The sequence below is a fragment of the Nerophis lumbriciformis genome, linkage group LG18, assembly GCF_033978685.3.
Source record: "Nerophis lumbriciformis linkage group LG18, RoL_Nlum_v2.1, whole genome shotgun sequence".
In the NCBI taxonomy this organism is placed as follows: Eukaryota; Metazoa; Chordata; class Actinopteri; order Syngnathiformes; family Syngnathidae; genus Nerophis; species Nerophis lumbriciformis.
In genome coordinates, this window is record NC_084565.2 from 36030065 (window position 1) to 36050864 (window position 20800).

The 20800-nt window shown below is 36.9% G+C and overlaps 1 protein-coding gene across 2 annotated transcripts in view; it reads right to left on the reverse strand.

The window, feature by feature from the left end:
- prrc2c (proline-rich coiled-coil 2C) overlaps positions 1-9479 on the reverse strand; it is a 49422-nt gene extending 39943 nt beyond the window's left edge. The window contains exon 1 of one of the 2 annotated variants that reach the window (XM_061978247.2): positions 9109-9479. The gene's annotated coding sequence lies outside the window, so the exon portion shown is untranslated. The remainder of the gene's footprint in view (positions 1-9108) is intronic. The other variant, XM_061978248.2, reaches the window with a different exon arrangement.
- Between the last annotated feature and the right edge of the window lie 11321 nt (positions 9480-20800).

The window sequence follows — 20800 nt, forward strand, 5'->3', positions numbered from 1 at the left end:
CACAGCCTTCACCCACTTGGGGCTCGTGTCTGAAAAACTCTACAATATGGTCGAAAGACTACGTAGGAATGTGCAATATTTTAGGCCTAGAATTCTTCTATTAGCAGTGAAAGTAACTCACACATATTTCACCCCGGCTGACAACTTTTTTTGTGCACAGCAAACTTTATAAATTAAGCCACCGTAGAGCAGGAACTCCTACATCTGCCTGCTCTTCACCCCTGCCTTCAACACATTCATCCCACATACCCTAGTGAAGAAAATGGATACTCAAGGGGGGAGCTGGGTCCTGGACCTGGGATTACCTCTTTCAGTTATGGACCAAAAAATTAAAGGGGAACATTATCACCAGACCTATGTAAGCGTCAATATATACCTTGATGTTGCAGAAAAAAGACCAAATATTTTTCTAACCGATTTCCAAATTCTAAATGGGTGAATTTTGGCGAATTAAACGCCTTTCTAATATTCGCTCTCTGAGCGATGATGTCACAATGTGACGTCGCATCAGGAAGCAATCCGCCATTTTCTCAAACACCGAGTCAAATCAGCTCTGTTATTTTCCATTTTTTCGACTGTTTTCCGTACCTTGGAGACATCATGCCTCGTCGGTGTGTTGTCGGAGGGTGTAACAACACGAACAGGGACGGATTCAAGTTGCACCAGTGGCCCAAAGATGCGAAAGTGGCAAGAAATTGGACGTTTGTTCCGCAAACTTTACAGACGAAAGCTATGCTACGGCAGAGATGGCAAGAATGTGTGGATATCCTGCGACACTCAAAGCAGATGCATTTCCAACGATAAAGTCAAAGAAATCTGCCGCCAGACCCCCATTGAATCTGCCGGAGTGTGTGAGCAATTCAGGGACAAAGGACCTCGCTAGCACGGCAAGCAATGGCGGCAGTTTGTTCCCGCAGACGAGCGAGCTAAACCCCCTGGATGTCTTGGCTCACACCGTACCGAAGATGATCAAGAGAAGAATATCGACCCTAGCTTCCCTGACCTGCTGACATGAGGGTATGTCTACAGAATATATTAATTGATGAAAATTGGGCTGTCTGCACTCTCAAAGTGCATGTTGTTGCCAAATGTATTTCATATGCTGTAAACCTAGTTCATAGTTGTTAGTTTCCTTTAATGCCAAACAAACACATACCAATCGTTGGTTAGAAGGCGATCGCCGAATTCGTCCTCCCTTTCTCCCGTGTCGCTGGCTGTCGTGTCGTTTGTCGGTTTCGCTTGCATACGGTTCAAACCGATATGGCTCAATAGCTTCAGTTTTTCTTCAATTTCGTTTTCGCTACCTGCCTCCACACTACAGCCATCCGTTTCAATACATTCGTAATCTGTTGAATCGCTTAAGCCGCTGAAATCCGAGTCTGAATCCGAGCTAATGTCGCTATAGCTTGCTGTTCTTTCCGCCATGTTTGTTTGTGTTGGCTTCACTATGTGACGTCACAGGAAAATGGACGGGTGGTTAAAATCAGGCACTTTGAAGGATTTTTTAGGGATATTGCGTGAGGGGTAAAATTTTGAAAAAAACTTCGAAAAATATAATAAGCCACTGGGAACTGATTTTTAATGGTTTTAACAATTCTGAAATTGTGATAATGTTCCCCTTTAATACTATAACTTAGTGGTTTTGTCATGCTTCACATGGGACAGAATTTTTTTTACACCCCCCTGAACCCAACTACCACTGAGAACATGATCATATTCATTACTCTGTATATAACACTTAACATGTTGCTAGCACAAAAATTCTGCACACAACCACCCATAAGGCGCTCTAAAAACATCCATAGACCTCAATCAATAGTTTGCTTTATATACACGTTAAGTATATATGTAGTGTAGTAACAGGCCCATTCATAATAAGATGTAATATTTATATATTTTCCTTCAACTACAACACTGACTACAACTCAGTCATGGCAGACTTCACGAGAGACAACAAACATACCGTAATCAAACAATCACTTACTGTACAATGTCTGCTCTCACTGGGATTATATATACTTGTATGTCGTGTTTCTACCTTGCAGGTACTCAAAACGCTTTGACACTATTTCCACAGTCACCTATTCACACACTGATAGAGCTGGCATACAAGGCCCTAACCACGACTTTATTACCTGTTTATTAGCAACTTAACTCAAGCAATTATTAGGATTTTGATGACATTTTCAGGAAATGTCCACAAAATAACAATTCCTCTTATCTGCTACGAACACTTCATTTCCTGCTTACGGCGTTCCATGCCCCCACCTTGACACCAAACACTGCGCAGAGGATTCTGTGATGTGTAGGCCCAAGCTAAAGCGCCAAAAAAAAACATACACTGACCAAATTTTAGTTCAATACCGTCACTCGTCATGGCATTATTGTGAGGACATTGAAACCGCAGTACCGCGGTGTTTACAATACCGTTACATGCCTTAAAATGAATCATAATCTTCGCGAAGAGCTAAAAAAAAAAAGACGGTAAATGCAAATGGGCGTCTTTTCCTGTCTTTCTTGTCTCCATCTCTCATCTCCGGGTCTAAGTTGGCTGTCAAAGTTGACCAACTTCTCAGCTATGGCCACATTATTCTACAATCTAGGTGAGAGGCATGATTTACAATCTTGAAAAAAGTGCAATATAGATATTCACTTCACTCTCTGATCAATGCACCGCTAAAAGTAGGACCTTAATGATATCGCTAATACTTGGTTAATATTAGGGTCACTAAATGTAAATAGTGTATTGTTGGCGATTTTTTTATGTTTCTTTAGTGGGTTTTCTGGTAATAAATAAACGATAAATGGGTTATACTTGTATAGCGCTTTTCTACCTTCAAGGTACTCAAAGCACTTTGACAGTATTTCCACATTCACCAATTCACACTAGACACAATTTCGTCATAACTCCCATTAGCTCCATTGTTAGAGGACTATTATTTACGAGTCAGAATGCATTAAAAAGGATAAGTGTGGTAGCCATTTTTGTGTTACCGTATTTTTCGCAGTATAAGTCGCACCGGCCGAAAATGCATAATAAAGAAGGGAAAAAAAACATATAAGTCGCATTTTTGGGGGAAATTTATTTGATAAAAGCCAACACCAAGAATAGACATTTGAAAGGCAATTTAAAATAAATAAAGAATAGTGAACAACAGGCTGAATAAGTGTATGTTATATGACGCATAAATAACCAACTGGTATGTTAACGTAACATATAATAAGAGTCATTCAAATAACTATAACATATAGAACATGCTATACGTTTACCAAACAATCTGTCACTCCTAATCGCTAAATCCCATGAAATCTTATACGTCTAGTCTCTTACGTGAATGAGCTAAATAATATTATTTGATATTTTACGCTAATGTGTTAATAATTTCACACATAAGTCGCTCCTGAGTATAAGTCGCACCCCCGGCCAAACTTTGGAAAAAACTGCGACTTATAGTCAGAAAAATACGGTATTTATATTTCTGTAGTCCAGCATATATTAAGTTTAATTAATTATTTGTTGCTTGGTGAATGCTTGGGCCTACTGTGCTACTGCACTTTGGTGTTGGTCATTGTGGTGGTGCTTAATGAATACTTGGGCCTCCTGCGCTACTGACCTTTATTTTTTACTCATTATGGTTGTGGTAGCCAATTTTGTGTTTGTATTTCGCTAGTACTGCATATACTATTAAGTTAAATTATTTGTTTTTTAAATTGCCATGAAAATATGTTTTGATATATTGTTAAGTTGTTATTAAGTTAATTTATTAAATTAGAAAGTGTCATTTACAGCACCTATGACGAAAGCATATAGGAGTGCACAGGTGAAACTGATTGGACAAATGTGGGGTTGAGAGACTGTCGGTGAAAACTTCTTACGCAACACTTGAGCCTTTGTTTTGTTTATAGCTTTGTATGTAGTTAAAAGTGTTTTTTTGTTAATCTTGGACGGACTGTAGGAAAGAAGACCTTTTTTGCAAATAAATCTATTTTTTGAGAAACTTAAGTTGGAGTTGGAAGTGCGTATGAAAGTGCGTATGTCCTGGCTCAGCCCATGGCCTTTGGTTTAGAACCTGGGAAAGCTTGGAAAGGTCGATACAATAAATCTTCTTGTCTTTCAAAATAATTGTCATTAATAGGCAAAATTCCCCAAAAAGTGCAGTTCCCCTTTACTATGGTCACAGTAAATACGACGTAGTACGTATTTACTGGTCTTTTTGATTTAGTTACTGCTGTCACTTGTTTCCTTTGCTTCTGACGCCTCTTGTTTTTCTGTTCAATAATGTCAGACATTTCTCCATCTCTCCTCTGTCAGCTCTGACTACAAGTGTTCCTGAGTGCTAATACTGGGTTGAACTGGCTGTTGGTTAGTACTGCTGCCACCTTGCTGGAAGCTTGTGCAGGCATGAATAAAAAGACACTAATAGTAAAGTTACCTGACAGAGGCCCACACCCCACCCATCTATAGATAGGACAGCATGCCTGCCTTATCAATTACTGATGGAAAGTGGTGCATTTATTCTAAACACAGAACGGTCTCATTGTATATACATACATACATACACTATATTGCCAAAAGTATTTGGCCACCCATCCAAATGATGAGACTCAAGTGTCCTAATCACTTGGCCCGGCCACAGGTGTAACAAATCAAGCACTTAGCCATTGAGACTGTTTCTACAAACATTTGTGAAAGAATGGGCCGCTCTCAGTGATTTCCAGTGTGGAACTGTCATAGCATGCCACCTGTGCAACAAATCCAGTTGGAAAATGTCCTCGCTCCTAAATATTCCAAAGTCAACTGTATAAGAAAATGGAAGAGTTTGGGAACAACAACAACTCAGCCACCAAGTGGTAGGCCACGTAAACTAAAAGAGGATGCTGAAGCGCATAGTGCAAAGACTTTCTGCACAGTCAGTTGCTACAAAGCTCCAAACTTCATGTGACCTTCCAATTAGCCTACGTACAGTACGCAGAGAGCTTCATGGAATGTGTTTCCATGGCTGACCAGCTGTATCTAAACCATAAATCACCAAGTCCAATGCAAAGCGTGGGATGCAGTGGTGTAAAGCACGTCGCCACTGGACTCTAGAGCAGTGGAGACGCCTTCTCTGGAGTGATGAATCACGCTTTTCCATCTGTCAATCCGATGGACGAGTCTGGGTTTGGAGGTTGCCAGGAGAACGGTACATTTCGGACGGCATTGTGCCGAGTTCGAAATTTGGTGGAGGAGGAATTATGGTGTGTGGTTGTTTTTCAGGAGTTGGGCTTGGCTCCTCAGTTCCAGTGAAAGGAACTTTGGACAATTCCATGCTCCCAACCTTGTGGGAACAGTTTGGAGCGGGCCCCTTCCTCTTCCAACATGACTCTGCACCAGTGCACAAAGCAAGGTCCATAAAGACACCTCCGCTCCGGACAGGCTAACCTCCTCCAACCTCCGAGGACAAAGCTACGAACAATGGGAGACCGGGCTTTCTGCTCCGCCGCTCCCCGTCTGTGGAACGCTCTCCCTGACCACCACAGACTGTGGATGGTTTTACAAAGCTTAAAAACCCTTCTTTTTAAAAAAGCCTTTTTTAGATTTATGCGTGCTAGTTCTGGCTATTAGGCTGTTCTACTTTTTATTTTTATTTATTTTATTATATTTATTTTTTTATTTATTTTATTATATTTATTTTTTAATACACTGTAGCACTTTGAGGTTGTTTGCTCAATGTAAAGTGCTTTTTTACAAATAATATCTATTATTATTATCATTATTAAAGACATGGATGACAGAGTCTGGTGTGGATGAACTTGACTGGCCTGCACAGGGTCCTGACCTGAACCCGATAGAACACCTTTGAGATGAATTAGAACGGAGACTGAGAGCCAGGCCTTCTCCACCAACATCAGTGTGTGACCTCACCGACGCGCTTTTGGGAGAATGGTCGAAAATTCCTATAAACACACTCTGCAACCTTGTGGACAGCCTTCCCAGAAGAGTTGAATCTGTATTGGCTGCAAAAGGTGGACCGACATCATATTGAACCCTATGGGTTAGGAATGGGGCAGCACGGTGGAACTGTGCCTCACAATGCGAAGGTCCTAGGCTCGGAATCTTTCTGTGTGGACTTTGCATGTTCTCCCCGTGACTGCGTGGGTTCCCTACGGGTACTCCGGCTTCCTCCCACCTCCAAAGACATGCACCTGGGGATAGGTTGATTGGCAACACTAAATTGGCCCCAGAGCAGTGGTTCTTAACCTTTTTGGAGGTACCGAACCCCACCAGTTTCATATGCGCATTCACCGAACCCTTCATTAGTGACAAATAAAATGTTTTTTTTTCAAATTAAAAAAAAAGTTATGTTTTTTTACTGGTGCACAAAATGAACCGTGCATGAACATCACCTTGTTCAAAGAACAAAACCAACACAGTACACACCTTACACACATTACCATGAATTGATTAATGTGGACCCCGACTTAAACAAGTTGAAAAACTTATTGGGGTGTTACCATTTAGTGGTCAATTGTACGGAATATGTACTGTACTGTGTAAACTGTACTGTTTCATATAATGTATTCTCTTCCTTTGCAATCCGCTAGTAAAAGTTTCAATCGATCAATCAAACAACCTGCGAATCAGATGGAAAATTAGAGGGAACATTGTTTGGGGGTATCCATAATACATCGACAGGGAGAAGTTTTTATTTAAACAATAAGTCGGATGTGTCTTTACCTCTGCCGAACCCGAGGCCGACTCATTGAACCCCTAGGGCAGTGGTTCTCAAATGGGGGTACCTGAAAGTAGGGATGTCCCGATCCAGGTTTTTGCACTTCCGATCCGATATAGATATTGTTTTTGCACTTCCGATCCGATACCGATACTGACCGATACTGGCCTATCCAAGCATGTATTAAAGTTTAAAGTTATTTAGCCTACTTAGTTGTCAGAATCATGTTGAAAAGGGTTTTAGTACTCTTGATAACAACTAGCCAGCTGAATTAGGGGAGTTTGAATAATACACAATGGTTGGTAACAAGAAACTGACCTGTTTATTCAAGGATAAACACAAAATAGACAAAAGTATACATGACAAACAGAAATGGCATCATTGAACTAGGGCTGGGTGATATGGCCTTTTTTTTAATATTGCGATATTTTAAGGCCATATTGCAATACACGATATATATCTCGATAATTTGCCTTAGCCTTGAATGAACACTTGATGCATATAATCACAGCAGTGTGATGATTCTATGTGTCTACATTAAAACATTCTTCTTCATACTGCATTAATATATGCTACTTTTAAACTTTCAAGCAGAGAAGGAAATCACAACTAAAAAAATCACTATTTTTTCATACGGTGTTGATCTGGAAATGTTTGCCTCAGCATTTTGATGGTGTGCACGTGTGGCACGGAATGGAGATAAGCGTCTCGACAGACGTTACAATATTTGAACAATGATGACGAAAACTGTTTTCTCTGTCGTGTCCGTGTGTCGAAAATTGTTATGCGCTTATTTTTTTATTTGATTTTGTGCGTGGCATAGATTTGCCGTGCGCAGAGGACGCTTGAGCAGTGCGCAATTGCACAGGCGCGCACCTTAGCGGCTGCGCTAGCATCACAGCTAACGTTAGCCATGCTGCTACGTCTCTGCTCGGGGAGGACGTAAACGTATGTGACGTATGACGTGACAGTATGTGACGTATGACGTGACAGTATGTGACGTGTGTAAGAAGGTGCGCTCGCTGTCTGTGAGAAGGAGACACAGGAAAGAGTTAGAAGAGGCCGCTGCACTTAATGCCAGCAGCTAAAAGCAACTACGTGAGAATCCACAGACCTGTGGATGTGTTGAAGGTGTGCTGGAAAATGCGGAACGGAAATTAGGGAGCAGCAGAAAAGTGGAATGTATTATTTAAATCGGTGCGTTGGAAAACACGGACCGGAGTTGTTGTTTTTTAACTGGATCTGGATCGGCATTTTTCCATGCCTTGCCGATACGCATTTTTTGGCAAATATCGGCGGCCGATCCGATCCAAATATCGGATCGGGACATCCCTACCTGAAGGTATGCCAAGGGGTACGTGAGATTTTTTTTTTCCATATTCTAAAAATAGCAACAATTCAAAAGATCACTACAAATGAGCAATATTTTGCACTGTTATACAATTTAATAAATCAGAAACTGATGACAGAGTGCTGTATTTTACTACTTTATCTCTTTTTTTCAACCCGAAATGCTTTGCTCTGATTAGGGGGTACTTGAATATAAAAATGAAAAAAGATTGAGAACCACTGCCCTAGGGTTCGGTGGAACCCAGGTTAAGAACCACTGCCCTAGAGTGTGAATGTGAGTGTGAATGTTGTCTGTCTGTCTGTGTGTGTTGGCCCTGCGAAGAGCTGGCGACTTGTCCAGGGGTGTACCCCGCCTTCCGCCCGAATGCAGCTGAGATAGGCTCCAGCATCCCCCCCCCCCCCGATCCCAAAAGGGACAAGCGGTAGAAAATCGATGGATGGATGGGTTAGGAATGGGATGGCACTTCAAGTTCATATGTGAGTCAATACTTTTGGCAACATAGTGTAGCTTTCTACTCTTTCCCTTTGAAAGTCATTGGATTCTATGAAAAATATGACTTTAAGGAGGAAGCCTTTCTGTGAGCGGAGGGATGCACAGCCGTTACATTTAGCTCCCGGTGAATGATGCCAGCATCAGTCAAAAAGGTGGTTGTATGTGGTAAAAGCTGCAGTAATAAATGTAGGTTCGGGCAATTCTAGTAGCTAACAGTCACCGGTCGGCCGTCCGGCTCATGCCGGGGCACAGCGGTGCAGAGGCCCGCCTTGACTCAAACCACACCGGGGCACGCTTGGAAGCATGGAAGAAAAATCGACTGAATGCAAGCACCATTGCTGTACAACCGTAGACGAATAAGACATAATGAGTAATATAAAGACTGCAGAAAAGAGCAGGCCGCCAGCGAGCATCGTGGTTTCATTTCTCCAGAATCGCCATCACATCCTCTTTGAGCCCCCTTAGAAGTAGCCGCGGCGTGCTAGCAGCTAGCCACGCCGACACCCTGGGAACAAAATGACATTTCACCGCGTATATTCCACTCAGACCTACCTGCCAGTGTCGGTGCCTTCTTTATCCTTTTGCTCGGCGTCAAAATCCTTAAGTTTGAGACCGTTGCGCAGCGGTGGAGTTTCAGCGTCTAGCCGGCGGATTACAAAAGCTGGTTAGCTTTATGCTAACCCCCCCAACTCCGGCTAGCGATGGTTAGGTTAGCAACGAGGCTGCCAACAAAAACGGCGCTGACAAACACCCCGAGTCGGTCTGGCCTTCGCTTGTAGGAGCCGGTTCGGCGGTTGTCCGGTGGGCTCTGGGTTCCCTCCACGCCCGTTACCCGGAGCAAGAGCGTTCTTTCTAAGGTGAGTGAGGCCCCGCTCTCGCCGTGGCCCGTCGCACAATCAAAGATGGAAGCTTGCGGTTGCCAGATTTATTTTCCCATACCCTAACCTCTGTTGGAAGTTTAAACAAAACCGCCAACATTTTATTCAACTATATTTAATAAAAAATGTACCGTGAATTTATTAACGTAGACCCCGACTTAAACAAGTTGAAACATGTATTCGGGTGTTATAGTTTAGTGGTCAATCAACGGAATATGTACTGTACTGTGCAATCTACTAATACAAATTTCAATCAATCAATAAAAAAAAAAAAACAAATACAAAATGAAAACTGTCATGCACTGTTTGCATTTTTGAAAAGGGCTAGTGATTTATGTTGGTTCCTTAGACTTAGATAAACTTTAATGAGCCACAAGAGAAATTGTTCCACACAGTAGCTCAGTTACAAAGGATGGAAAGTGTAAGGATGGAAAGGGTTTTTTTTGTTTTTTTTTCTATTTTTATTATTTTTTTCCTGGCGATTTCCTTAAATATTTTGACATCGCAAAGAGAATGACTACAAACAATATCCGCAAAATGTGTACTGTACTGTGCAATCTACTAATAAAAGTTTCAATCAATAAAAAAATAATAAAGCAAATACAAAATGAAAACAGTCACGCACTGTTTGCATTTTTGAAAAGGGCTAGTGATTTATGTGGGTTCCTTAGACTTAGACAAACTTTAATGAGCCACAAGGGAAATTGTTCCACACAGTAGCTCAGTTACAAAGGATGGAAAGTGTAAGGATGGAAAGGATTTTTTTATTTTTATTTTGTATTATTATTATTTTTTTCCTGGCGATTTCCTTAAATATTTTGACATTGCAAAGTGAATGACTACAAACAATATCTGCAAAATGTGAACTGTACTGTGCAATCTACTAATAAAGGTTTAAATCAATCAATCAATCAATCAATCAATCAATCAATCAATCAAAAAAAACAAAATAAAGCAAATACAAAATGAAAACAGTCACGCACTGTTTGCATTTTTGAAAAGGGCTAGTGATTTATGTGGGTTCCTTAGACTTAGACAAACTTTAATGATCCACAAAGGGAATTGTTTCACACAGTAGCTCAGTTACAAAGGATGGAAAGTGTAAGGATGGAAAGGATTATTATTATTTTATTATTTTTTTCCTGGCGATTTCCTTGAATATTTTGACATTGCAGAGAAGAATGACTACAAACACTATCCGCAAAATGTGAACTGTACTGTGCAATCTACTAATAAAAGTTTAAATCAATCAATCAATCAATCAATCAAAAAAATTAAATAATAATAAAGCAAATACAAATTGAAAACAGCCACGCACTGTTTGCATTTTTGGAAAGTGCTAGTGATTAATGTGGGTTCCTTAGACTTAGACTTAGACATAGACAAACTTTAATGATCCACAAGGGAAATTGTTCCACACAGTAGCTCAGTTACAAAGGATGGAAAGTGTAAGGATGGAAAGGATAATTATTATTATTTATTTTATTTTTTTCCCTGGCGATTTCCTTGAATATTTTGACATCGCAAAGAAGAATGACTACAAACACTATCCGCAAAATGTGAACTGTACTGTGCAATCTACTAATAAAAGTTGCAATCAATCAATCAATCAATAAAAACAAAATAAAGCAAATACAAAATAAAAACAGTCACGCACTGTTTGCATTTTTGAAAAGGGCTAGTGATTTATGTGGGTTCCTTAGACTTAGACAAACTTTAATGATCCACAAGGGAAATTGTTCCACACAGTAGCTCGGTTACAAAGGATGGATAGTGTAAGGATGGAAAGGATTTTTTTTTTTTTTTTAATTCTGGCGATTTCCTTAAATATTTTGACATCGCAAAGAGAATGACTACAAACAATATCTGCAAAATGTGTACTGTACTGTGCAATCTACTAATAAAAGTTTCAATCAATCAATCAATCAAAAAAAATAAAGCAAATACAAAATGAAAACAGTCACGCACTGTTTGCATTTTTGAAAAGGGCTAGTGATTTATGTGGGTTCCTTAGACTTAGACAAACTTTAATGAGCCACAAGGGAAATTGTTCCACACAGTAGCTCAGTTACAAAGGATGGAAAGTGTAAGGATGGAAAGGATTTTTTATTTTTTTATTTTGTATTTTTATTTTTATTTTCCTGGCGATTTCTTTAAATATTTTGACATTGCAAAGAGAATGACTACAAACAATATCTGCAAAATGTGTACTGTACTGTGCAATCTACTAATAAAAGTTTCAATCAATCAATAAAAAAAAAAAAAGCAAATACAGAATAAAAACAGTCACGCACTGTTTGCATTTTTGAAAAGGGCTAGTGATTTATGTGGGTTCCTTAGACTTAGACAAACTTTAATGATCCACAAGGGAAATTGTTTCACACAGTAGCTCAGTTACAAAGGATGGAAAGTGTAAGGATGAAAAGGATTTTATTTTTTATTTTATTTATTTTTTCCTGGCTATTTCCTTAAATATTTTGACATTGCAAAGAGAATGACTACAAACAATATCCGCAAAATGTGTACTGTACTGTGCAATCTACTAATAAAAGTTTCAATCAATCAATCAATAAAAAATAAATAAGGCAAATACAAAATGAAAACAGTCACGCACTGTTTGCATTTTTGAAAAGGGCTAGTGATTTATGTGGGTTCCTTAGACTTAGACTTAGACAAACTTTAATGAGCCACAAGGGAAATTGTTCCACACAGTAGCTCAGTTACAAAGGATGGAAAGTGTAAGGATGGAAAGGATTTTTTTTTTTTTTTTTTTCTTTTTTCCTGGCGATTTCCTTAAATATTTTGACATCGCAAAGAGAATGACTAGAAACAATATCCGCAAAATGTGTACTGTACTGTGCAATCTACTAATAAAAGTTTCAATCAATCAATCAATGAAAAAAAAATAAAGCAAATACAAAATTAAAACAGTCACGCACTGTTTGCATTTTTGAAAAGGGCTAGTGATTTATGTGGGTTCCTTAGACTTAGACAAACTTTAATGATCCACAAGGGAAATTGTTCCACACAGTAGCTCAGTTATAAAGGATGGAAAGTGTAAGGATGGAAAGGATTTTTATTTTTTTATTTTGTATTTTTATTTTCCTGGCGATTTCCTTAAATATTTTGACATTGCAAAGAAGAATGACTACAAACAATATCCGCAAAATGTGAACTGTACTGTGCAATCTACTAATAAAAGTTTCAATCAATCAATCAATAAAAAAAAAAAAAGGCAAATACAAAATGAAAATAGTCACACACTGTTTGCATTTTTGAAAAGTGCTAGTGATTTATGTGGGTTCCTTAGACTTAGACTTACACTTAGACATAGACAAACTTTAATGATCCAGAAGGGAAATTGTTCCACACAGTAGCTCAGTTACAAAGGATGGAAAGTGTAAGGATGGAAAGGATTTTTTTCATTTTATTTTATTTTTTTTTTTCTTCTTCTGGCGATTTCCTTAAATATTTTGACATTGCAAAGAAGAATGACTACAAACAATATCCGCAAAATGTGAACTGTACTGTGCAATCTACTAATAAAAGTTTCAATCAATCAATCAATAAAAAAAAAATAAGGCAAATACAAAATGAAAATAGTCACGCACTGTTTGCATTTTAGAAAAGGGCTAGTGATTTATGTGGGTTCCTTAGACTTAGACAAACTTTAATGATCCACAAGGGAAATTGTTCCACACAGTAGCTCAGTTACAAAGGATGGAAAGTGTAAGGATGAAAAGGATTTTATTTTTAATTTTATTTCTTTTTTCCTGGCGATTTCCTTAAATATTTTGACATTGCAAAGAGAATGACTACAAACAATATCCGCAAAATGTGTACTGTACTGTGCAATCTACTAATAAAAGTTTCAATCAATCAATCAATCAAAAAAAAAATAAAGCAAATACAAAATGAAAACAGTCACGCACTGTTTGCATTTTTGAAAAGGGCTAGTGATTTATGTGGGTTCCTTAGACTTAGACAAACTTTAATGATCCACAAGGGAAATTGTTCCACACAGTAGCTCAGTTACAAAGGATGGAAAGTGTAAGGATGGAAAGGATTTTATTTTTTTTCCCTGGCGATTTCCTTGAATATTTTGACATTGCAAAGAAGAATGACTACAAACAATATCCGCAAAATGTGAACTGTACTGTGCAATCTACTAATAAAAGTTGCAATCAATCAATCAATCAATAAAAACAAAATAAAGCAAATACAAAATAAAAACAGTCACGCACTGTTTGCATTTTTGAAAAGGGCTAGTGATTTATGTGGGTTCCTTAGACTTAGACTTAGACAAACTTTAATGATCCACAAGGGAAATTGTTCCACACAGTAGCTCAGTTACAAAGGATGGAAAGTGTAAGGATGGAAAGGATTTTTTAATTTATTTTATTTCTTTTTTCCTGGCGATTTCCTTGAATATTTTGACATTGCAAAGAAGAATGACTACAAACAATATCCGCAAAATGTGTACTGTACTGTGCAATCTACTAATAAAAGTTTAAATCAATCAATCAATCAATCAAAAAAAAAAAAGCAAATACAAAATGAAAACAGTCACGCACTGTTTGCAATTTTGAAAAGTGCTAGTGATTTATGTGGGTTCCTTAGACTTAGACTTAGACATTGTTCCTCAAAGTAGCTCAGCTACAAAGGCTGGAAAGTGTAAGGATGGAAAGGATTTTTTTTATTTTTATTTTGTTTTTTGTTTTTTTCCTGGCAATTTCCTTAAATATTTTGACATTGCAAAGAAGAATGACTACAAACAATATCCGCAAAATGTGAACTGTACTGTGCAATCTACTAATAAAAGTTTAAATCAATCAATCAATCAAAAAAATAATAATAATAAAGCAAATACAAAATAAAACAGTCACGCACTGTTTGCATTTTTGAAAAGTGCTAGTGATTTATGTTGGTTCCTTAGACTTAGACAAACTTTAATGAGCCACAAGGGAAATTGTTCCACACAGTAGCTCAGTTACAAAGGATGGAAAGTGTAAGGATTTTTTTTTTTTTTTTCCCTGGCGATTTCCTTAAATATTTTGACATCGCAAAGAAAATGACTACAAACAATATCCGCAAAATGTGTACTGTACTGTGCAATCTACTAATAAAAGTTTCAATCAATCAATCAATAAAAATAATAATAAAGTAAATACAAAATGAAAACAGTCACGCATTGTTTGCATTTTTGAAAAGGGCTAGTGATTTATGTGGGTTCCTTAGACTTAGACAAACTTTAATGATCCACAAGGGAAATTGTTTCACACAGTAGCTCAGTTACAAAGGATGGAAAGTGTAAGGATGGAAAGGATTTTTTTTTTTTTAAATTCCTGGCGATTTCCTTGAATATTTTGACATTGCAAAGAAGAATGACTACAAACAATATCCGCAAAATGTGAACTGTACTGTGCAATCTACTAATAAAAGTTTCAATCAATCAATCAATAAAAAAATAATAAAGCAAATACAAAATAAAAACAGTCATGCACTGTTTGCATTTTTGAAAAGTGCTAGTGATTTATGTGGGTTCCTTAGACTTAGACAAACTTTAATGATCCACAAGGGAAATTGTTCCACACAGTAGCTCAGTTACAAAGGATGGAAAGTGTAAGGATGGAAAGGATTTTTTTTTTAATTTTATTTATTTTTTCCTGGCGATTTCCTTGAATATTTTGACATTGCAAAGAGAATGACTACAAACAATATCTTCAAAATGTGTACTGTACTGTGCAATCTACTAATAAAAGTTTCAATCAATCAATCAATAAAAAAAAAAAAAGCAAATACAAAATTAAAACAGTCACGCACTTTTTGCATTTTTGAAAAGTGCTAGTGATTTATGTGGGTTCTTAGACTTAGACTTAGACAAACTTTAACGATCCACAAGGGAAATTGTTCCACACAGTAGCTCAGTTACAAAGGATGGAAAGTGTAAGGATGGAAAGGATTTTTTTTTTTTAATTGTATTTATTTTTTCCTGGCGATTTCCTTAAATATTTTGACATTGCAAAGAAGAATGACTTCGAACAATATCCGCAAAATGTGAACTGTACTGTGCAATATACTAATAAAAGTTTCAATCAATCAAAAAAAATAAAAAAAATAAATCAAATACAAATTGAAAACAGTCACGCACTGTTTGCATTTTTGAAAAGTGCTAGTGATTTATGTGGGTTCCTTAGACTTAGACTTAGACTTAGACAAACTTTAATGATCCACAAGAGAAATTGTTCCTCACAGTAGCTCAGTTACAAAAGATGGAAAGTGTAAGGTTGGAAAGGATTTTTTTTTTGTTTAATTTCTTTTAATTTTTATTTTATTATTAAAAAAAAAAATTCCTGGCGATTTCCTTGAATATTTTGATATTGCAAAGAAGAATGACTAAGAACAAAATCTGCAAAATTATTGTTGTGTATATTTACGGCATTGCACCATGAATTGATTTACGTGGACCCCGACTTAAACAAGTTGAAAAACGTATTGGGGTGTTACCATTTAGTGGTCAATTGTACGGAATATGTACTGTACTGTGCAATCTACTAATAAAAGTTTCAATCAATCAATCAATCAAAAAAACAAACAAAAAATAAAGCAAATACAAATTGAAAACAGTCACGCACTGTTTGCATTTTTGAAAAGTGCCAGTGATTTATGTGGGTTCCTTAGACTTAGACTTAGACAAACTTTAATGATCCACAAGGGAAATTGTTCCTCAGAGTAGCTCAGTTACAAAGGATGGAAAGTGTATGGATGGAAAGGATAAATATATATTTTTTAAATTTAATTTTTAATTTATTATTTTAATTTTTTTTCCTGGCGATTTCCTTGAATATTTTGATATCGCACAGAAGAATGACTACAAACATTATCCGCAAAATGTGTACTGTACTGTGCAATCTACTAATAAAAGTTTCAATCAATCAATCAATCAAAAAAACAAACAAAAAATAAAGCAAATACAAAATGAAAACAGTCACGCACTGTTTGCATTTTTGAAAAGTGCTAGTGATTAATGTGGGTTCCTTAGACTTAGACATAGACATAGACAAACTTTAACGATCCACAAGGGAAATTGTTCCACACAGTAGCTCAGTTACAAAGGATGGAAAGTGTAAGGATGAAAAGGATATCTTTTTTTTTTTTTTTTTTTTTTACTTTTTTCCTGGCGATATCCTTAAATATTTTGACATTGCAAAGAGAATGACTTCAAACAATATCCACAAAATGTGTACTGTACTGTGCAATATACTAATAAAAGTTTCAATCAATCAATTAAGGCAAATACAAATTGAAAACAGTCACGCACTGTTTGCATTTTTGAAAATGGCTAGTGATTTATGTGGGTTCCTTAGACTTAGACTTAGAAATATACAAACTTTAATGATCCACAAGGGAAATTGTTCCACACAGTAGCTCAGTTACAAAGGATGGAAAGTGTAAGGATGGAAAGGATACATATATATTTTTTTTCCTGGCGATTTCCTTGAATATTTTTGACATTGCAAAGAAGAATGACTACGAACAATATCCGCAAAATTATTGTCGTGTATAGCCTATTTACGGCATTGCACCTGGGATGTGTATTCATTTTAATGTATCCTAATTCACTCAAGACAGAATTGAAAAATGGTGGCATAATCACCCCAAAAAATATTTGGACAATTTAATTATAATGTAGGTACCTTTTATTATGTATTAAATGCTGATCCTATACCCAAATAATCGCACGCTTCCTCAACGACAGTTACAAAATACCGTATCGCTAAACCTGGCAACCCATATGCTTGCGAGTCACGTGGTTACGAATCTTCTTCCGGGGTCGACCGGTGCCAGCTGGTTATTCATTTTTTAAAATATAACTTCAAGTGAATTATTTTGGATGCTTGCACGTTGAGTAGAACACATATCCCAAAACACAAAAGTATTTATTTTTATTTTTAACGTTTAAGTTTTTAACGTGGTGCGTATGGTATGAACGGAGTGTAGTGCAAGTAAGCGCCAAAAAGACGCACATATGAAATGAATCCAGGAGCTCAAGGGGATTTCCTTCCGTTGCATTCAGTGTGATGATCATTGGTACTTTAATGATGACTCACAGCATCGTGGCGCTTTTTCAGACCCTCCATTTCAAAACTTTGTCTCCATGGCGACCGATAGATGGCGTCAATGCGCCATGGTGTGTCTCGAGTAGTTGAATCCCAGAAGAAGTGCAGCGGCCTCGATTCAACATGTGTGGATTACGTCATAAATGATTGACGAGACACATATTCACACTTGAACTTATTTTTTTAATGATGTGAATATTTTCCCTGTGCAAGTGAGGTTATAATGTTGTAAAGCAGCTGGGAAGGGCTGCCTTTACATTCACTTCGATTAGTCATATATATAAAGAGAGTATGGTCAACTGGACGACAGGCGCCATGTTTGCTACCAAGCAGGACTGCGGCTGTCAAAATATAGTTTTAGACCATACTTGCCAACCTTGAGACATCCGATTTCGGGAGGTGGGGGCGTGGTCGGGGTGGGGGACGTGGTTAAGAGGGGAGGAGTATATTGACAGCTAGAATTCACCAAGTCAAGTATTTCATACATACATATATATATATATATATATATATATATATATATATATATATATATATATATATATATATATATATATATATATATATAAAATCTCCTGATGATTGAGGGTACCCCCCCTCATGAAACAGGCCTGTAGAGATGAAATAGTCTTGTGATTTTTCCCCCACACACACATATATATATATATATATATATATATATATATATATATATATATATATATATATATATATATATATATATATATATATATATATCTACATCCTGAAAATATGCAAACAAAACTGTGTTTAGATAATTGATACTTCAAACTTGCATAAATAAATCTTAAGGAATATAACATAACTTGACTTCTGAGAGCTACGAAATGTAATGAATAAAATGCTAAAGTTGTTGATAAACAAGCAATTATTTTAAATGAATTATTATGACAATTTAAAATTAATTATTTCAAATATGTTTATTTTAATTCTATGGCTGGATGTAATAAGGAGTCAGAAAAAATACAAATAAAAATACAATTAATTTTGATGTTTTTAGCAAAATATAGTAAAAATGTATTTATTTTTTTTAAATTTTTTTTATTAATAAATATATTTATTTTTAGGTTAGATAAACATAATAATACAATTTGTCTCTAGTCTGGATGATTTAGTTCTTGTCACCCTGTTGTCCTCACGTCATGAAAAAAGGCTGTCCTCACTCAGGTCTGCAAGGAGCTGGAGGGGGCGTGGCCTCCAGCTCAGGTTGAAAATCGGGAGCTTTCCGGGAGAATATTTGTCCCGGGATGTTTTCGGGAGAGGCGCTGAATTTCGGGAGTCTCCCGGAAAATTCGGGAGGGTTGGCAAGTATGTTTTAGACGTATTCCAGCTCATGAACTTACAAAAAACATGCTTTTATTTTGTTAAAATATAATTTTGTGTCCGTATTTGAGGCTCTCCGCTGTGTTCATTCATGCAGTGTTTAGTGACCAACAGGCTGCCTAACACACTCCCGCTAAAAAACAAAAAACAAAAAAAAAACATATTACCCTCATTTGTCAAAGTCTTCAGTAGCTTTGGACCAACAATTACAGAGAAATTGTGACTTTTTGTGTGAAGTATGTCAACTGTGGTGGCTGCCTTCAATATACATCATACTTGCCAACCCTCCCGAATTTTCCGAGAGACTCCCGAAATTCAGCGCCTCTCCCGAAAACCTCCCGGGACAAATATTCTCCCAAAAATCTCCCGATTTTCAGCCGGAGCTGGAAGCCACGCCCCCTCCAGCTTCATGCAGACTTGAGTGAGGACAGCCTTTTTTCATGACGGGAGGACAACAGGGTGACAAGAACTAAATCATCCAGACTAGAGATAAATTGTATTATTATGTTTATCTTACCTAAAAATAAATATATTTATTAATTTAAAAAAAACAACTAAATACATTTTTACTATATTTTGCTAAAAACATCAAAATTAATTGTATTTTTATTTGTATTTTTTCGTGACTCCTTATTACATCCAGCCATAGAATTATACATTAAAATAAACATATTTGAAATAATTGATTTTAAATTATCATAATAATTAATTTAAAATGACCATATTTAATTATTAAAATAATTGCTTGTTTATCAACAACTTTAGCATTTTATTCATTACATTTTGAAACTATCAGAACCCAAGTTGTTATATTCCTTAATATTTATTTATGCAAGTTTGAAGTATCAATTATCTAAACACAGTTTGTTTGCATATTTTCAGGATGTAGATATATATATATGAAATACTTGACTTGGTGAATTCTAGCTGTCAATATACTCCTCCCCTATTAACCACGCCCCCAACCACGCCCCGCCCCACCCCCGACCACGCCCCCACCCCCCACCTCCCGAAATCGGAGGTCTCAAGGTTGGCAAGTATGATATACATACAATATATACATACACAGTACAGGCCAAACATTTGGACACACCTTCTCATTTCAATGCGTTTTCTTTATTTTCATGACTATTTACATTGTAGATTGTCACTGAAGGCATCACAACTATGACACCTGTGAAGTGAAAAGCATTTGAAGCTCATGGAGAGAATGCCAAGAGTGTGCAAAGCAGTAATCAGAGCAAAGGGTGGCTATTTTGAAGAAACTGGAATATAAAACGTGTTTTCAGTAATTTAATTTTTTTTGTTTTGTTAAGTACATAACTCCACATAACTATGTTCATAGTTTTGATGCCTTCAGTGACAATCTACAATGTAAATAGTCATGAAAATAAAGAAAACACATTAAATGAGAAGTTGTGTCCAAACTTTTGGCCTGTACTGTATATGTATGTACATACATACATTTGTACATACATATATATATACACGCACACATATATATGTATATATATATATATTTTTAAATTTTTGATTTATATGATGAGGTGGCGACTTGTCCAGGGTGTACCCCGCCTTCCGCCCGATTGTAGCTGAGATAGGTTCCAGCGCCCCACGTGACCCCGAAGGGATTAAGCGGTAGAAAATGGATGGATGGATGTTTATATATATATATATATATATATATATATATATATCCATCCATTCCATCTTGTCCCTTTTGGGGTCGCGGGGGTGCTGGAGCCTATCTCAGCTGCATTCGGGCGGAAGGCGGGGTACACCCTGGACAAGTCGCTACCTCATCATATAAATCAAAAATTTAAATATATAAATATATATATATATATATACATACATACACACATATATATATATATATGTTCGCACTGTTTGCTGCACAGT